At 52.2% G+C, this 4,624-nt stretch overlaps 1 long non-coding RNA gene across 1 annotated transcript; it reads right to left on the reverse strand.

Annotated features, from left to right (window-relative positions):
* Positions 1-211: 211 nt before the first annotated feature.
* On the reverse strand, positions 212-2,500 carry LOC136786856 (uncharacterized). Its single transcript, XR_010826311.1, has 2 exons — positions 2,005-2,500; positions 212-1,223 (listed from the first exon to the last, which is right to left on the reverse strand). It is a non-coding gene; the product is annotated as an uncharacterized lncRNA (long non-coding RNA).
* Positions 2,501-4,624: the final 2,124 nt, after the last annotated feature.

A 4,624-nucleotide genomic window follows, 5' to 3' on the forward strand; every position in this document is an offset into this window, starting at 1 on the left:
TGCAATGGGAAGCTGTTGGGATGTTGGCAATAGCTGGGGTGGGAAAGGTTGGGCGTGGGAACTGCTTGTTGGGACACCAAATGGCTGAGATCCCAAACTTCTTTCTTCTTTCGGGTCATTTCTCTTATTTAGTGCCTTCCTTATTAAATTCCTCTAGTGTAGGTGTTCACTCAGCAAGGCCTCTGCCTGCAGCTGTTCTGGCACTGGGATGCCGAGGGGATTTCATGCAGCCCGCTCCCGCTGCCCATGCTCAGTCCGTGCATGGATGTGGGCATGGCCAGCACGGACGGGAGAAAATGGGTGGACGGCTGGGTGGATGGGAGGGTGATGGGAGTTGGGAATTCAGCCTTGGGATCAGACACGGGAGGTTGTTGGGATAGGAAATGACCAGTGGGATGGGAAGTCACGATGGGGATAGGAATTCATTAGAATACGAAAAATTGGTTTCATTTTTATTTATTATTTTATTAATTTTAATATTTATTTTATTTATTATATTTATTAATTTTATTTATTAAATTTACTTTATTGACTGTGTTGTACAGGATGGCATTTTTTTAGGTTCTCTTCCTTTTCTACCCTATTAAACTCTCTTTATCACAACGCACTGCTTTGTACTTCATTTTTCCTTCCGAGTCGTTCTGGATTCACTCAGGATGGGGGGGACATTAGTGAACGCCTGTGTGCTTCAGATCCAAGGTCACCTTTGCCCTCAACTCAAGATACATATTTGCATCTGTTGTCATGATACAAAATTAACAGCAACAAAATAAAAGTTAACTACTTCCGAGCACCAGCTGTACGTTTGCTGGGTCTGCTCTATGCATTTTGAAGACCATTCAATACTATTCAGCACCTTCAGGAGGAAATGTGTGGTTCTAGGGAAATGCATCTTGATCTGATGCAAACCTGCGACGCACCCTGCAGCCCCTGCAACCCCTGTGATTTTACCTGCAGCCCCTGCAACCCCTGTGATTTTACCTGCAGCCCCTCCAAGCCCTGTGATGTTCCCTGCAGCCACTCCAACCCTGTGACAGGCCCTACAGCTGGCTCCGGGGACTACCCCGTTGCCGTATCAGTCGCCAATACACACACAAGATGAAGGAATGGATGCAGAAGTCATCTCGTTTAGGCAGGGAAGAAAGTCCTCCGAAGAAGGGGAAGGAGCAAGAGGAAGGCGAGGCAGGCGACCCCAATGTAGGGCCATCCCAGGGAAGAGGAGGCTGTTATAAAATAGAAAAGAGAGAAAAGCAGCAGTAAGCAGGTGATCCCCATCCCTGGGCGAGCTGCGAGACATGGGACAAGATTTCAGCTGTCATGCAGGCGAGCACATTGTCACCTGGCTGCTGCGATGCTGGGATAACAGCTCCGGGAGCCTGGAATCGGAGGGCAGGGAAGCCAAGCAGCTGGGATCCTTCTCTGGGGAAGGGGGCACTGAGAAAGCGATCGGAAACGGGGCACAAGCCTCTGGAGGCGGCGCCTGTCAGGCGTGAAGGAAAGGGATCCCTTCCAGGAAGATGCTGTGGGGTTGCTGAGGGTCGAAGAACAGCAGGTGTTGCCTGCACCCACCGTGCTGCAGCAGCGGCAAGGGAGAGACGTGGTGGTTTTCCTCAGCTGGGCAGCTGAGCTCCACCTCAACCGCTCTCTCCCTGCCCCTCCTCAAAGGGAAAGGGGAGAAAATAGGATGGAAAGGGCTCAAGGGCTGAGAGAAGGACAGGGAGATCACTCCACAATGATCGTCACGGGCAAAAGAGGCTCAGCAGAGCCTGTTCCAGTCCAGCCCGGGCCTGCTCCTGCGGGGGCTCTCCACAGGCCGCGGCCTCCTCCAGGCCACATCCACCTGCTCCACCGGGGGCTCCTCCACGGGCTGCAGCGTGGAGATCTGCTCCGTGTGGGACCCGTGGGCTGCAGGGGGACAGCCTGCTCCACCAGGGGCCTCTCCCCAGGCCGCAGGGGAACTGCTGCTGTGAGCCTGGAGCACCTCCTGCCTCCTGCTGCACTCACCTTGGGGGCTGCAGAGAGGTTTCTCACTCCTCCCTGACCCAGACGCTGCTGTGCAGCAGGTTTCTTTCCCTTTCTTAGATGGGCTCTCACACAGGCGCAAACATCATCCGTTTTGTCTCAGTTCTGGGCAGCAGCGGGTCCCTCTGGAGCCTCCTGGAACCGGCCCTTATCTAACATGGGGCAGCTGCTGCATTCTCCTCACAGAGGACACCCCTGCAGCCCCCCGCTACCAGAACCTGTCCTCGTAAACCCAACACAAGACACCGACCGAGCCTCCCTGATTCCCAGCAGGTGGGTCAGGCTGGGAACCCAGGCCAGTGCCCGGCAGACCCTCCTGGGCCTTGAAAAGCAAGCTTTATGGGGACGTATCTGGAGACCTCTAAGGTGCTTTCCAACAAAAGCTTTTCTATAATTGTATGAAATCACCTGCAATAGATTAACCCTGGTCATTACTCCTATCACAGGAAATAACTGTGACACCTGGGTAACAGGTGAGCTTACTGCGACACAGGAGAGCCTTCCTGTACTTAAAGGCAACCTGTAGGAAAGCTGGGGAGGGAGTCTTTATCAGGGCCTGGAGTGACAGGACAAGGAGTAACCGCTTTAAACTGAAAAGTAGCACCCAGAAAGAACGGAGTCAAAACAGGATTCGTCTCATAGACACCTGGGCCAAAGAGCAGGGCCTTGAGCGGGTATATCACAATGACAGAGTTCATTTCCTTCCCAGTAGCTGGCACGTGCCGTTTTTTGGGATTTCGGGGCTACAGTGAGCTGCTAAGAGGGATGTCTTAGCTCTTGCAGGGCAGTGCTTCCACTAAGGCCAGGACTTTTCTGCATCTTCTACTGCCCTGCAAGCGAGGATGCTTGGGGCACACAGGAAGCTGGGAGGGGACACAGCTGCAGGGATTCCATAAGACACAAGCAAATGCAGCCTTGGCTTGGTGACACTTTCTCTTGATTACTGCTCAACACAAATTACCTCGAGCAAGTCTACTGTGAGGACTAAAGGAAAGAGACGTATGGATGCTGCTAAGCTCTTCTAGCTTGTACCAGGTAGGAAAGATACCTCTGTAGCAGGCGTGAAGAGGATAGCACTAATTAATTAGATGAGAAGCGGAGGAAAGGCACTTAGAGGTAGTGAAAAGCAGTTAATGTGATGTTCCGGGGAAGCTTCAGTCTGCTTAAGGAGTAGCAAGAACAAGCCTAAAGTCATAGCCAAATACAAGAAAGAGAGGAGGACACGCAGCATGAGAAGCTCCCGAGAGAAAGGAGCTCTGTTTTGGGTAAAAATCAGTCCCTTTTTCTATCATGGAGACATCCAAGGGCGTAGGACACGTGCACTTCAGGGAACCAAGAGATGCTGTGCATTTCTCTCGTCCCCCTGACACAGCCACTAGGTGACGATGCTTCCAATTCTCTCTAAAGAAACCTTGCTTTCTCAGGCCCAGGTGTCCAGCTGCACACCAAGGACGTCCCTGGCTCCCAGGCACAGTTCCCAGGCCCAAGGCCGAGCTCCCCTCCGAACCCCCATTCCAGCAGACCTTGCTCCTGGCATTGTGGAGCAGCCATTTCATGTCAGCCTTTTCTCCTGGCAGTCAGCTTAGCGCCGTAACCTCTGCCATCGGGGCGCCCGAGAGCCGTGTGAGGTCAGCAGAGAGTCACTGTCAGCCTTTGACCTCACAAAGGTGGGTGGCCATAAGTGCCCTGAGCGTCCAGCTCGCATTGAGTACTGCTGGTGGCACTCGAGGCGTGGAGGTCTGCATGGTGCAATGGGAGACGCCGATGTCCTGCTGCTGGAACAAGAGGCGCTGATGTGCTGCTGGTGCAGGAGGAGACGTGAAGGTGCTGCTGCTTAGAGGTGCTGAGGAGCGGGCAGCCTCCGTGCCGGTGGCTGAGCATGCTACTCTTAATTAGTGCTCTACCCTTCCTATCTTTTTACTAAGGTGGGTAGAGAGAAATGCCCATATCTGTTTATTTCCTGGTAAGAAATGTAAGAGCCTTGTATCTGCATATTCACCAGATTCATCCCAGCGCCCTTGGTACTGGCGATCTGTGTTGATCTGTAATAAAGAGCAATCGGTAGCACACCAAGTCTCCGTGACCTTGCATCTAACAGAATCGTCCAAATCCCTGTTGTGATCTCTCTCTAGCTGTGGGCTGGCTAAGCTGTCTGTTGGATGGTGAAAATGGGAAATGATTGGGATGGGAAATGATGAGTGGGCCGAGAAATCATTGCTGGGATGGGAAGACTTCCTTGGGGTGGAAAGCCATTGGGGTGGGAACTCAAAGAGATGGGAAATCTTCCCTGGGTTTGAAATCATTGGGAAGCAAAAGCGTTGGGATGGGAAATCACTCCGGGGATGGGGAAGTATTGGGATGGGAAGTCTTTAATGGGGTGGGTAACATTCACTGGGGAAGGAAGTACTTGGAAAAGTAATCAGAGGAATGGGAATTCTTTGGGATGAGATCTCTTTGGATTAAGAAAGGCTTCGTGTCGATGGGAAATATCTCGTATGGGAATCTGTTATCATGTGAAATTGTAAGGATGGGAAATGACCGTTAGGATGCAAAGCTGGTACTGGGACGGGAAATGCTTGGGACGGGGAAGTGTTGGTGTGAA

Source organism: Anser cygnoides, chromosome 23 (genome assembly GCF_040182565.1).
Source record: "Anser cygnoides isolate HZ-2024a breed goose chromosome 23, Taihu_goose_T2T_genome, whole genome shotgun sequence".
Lineage (NCBI taxonomy): Eukaryota > Metazoa > Chordata > Aves > Anseriformes > Anatidae > Anser > Anser cygnoides.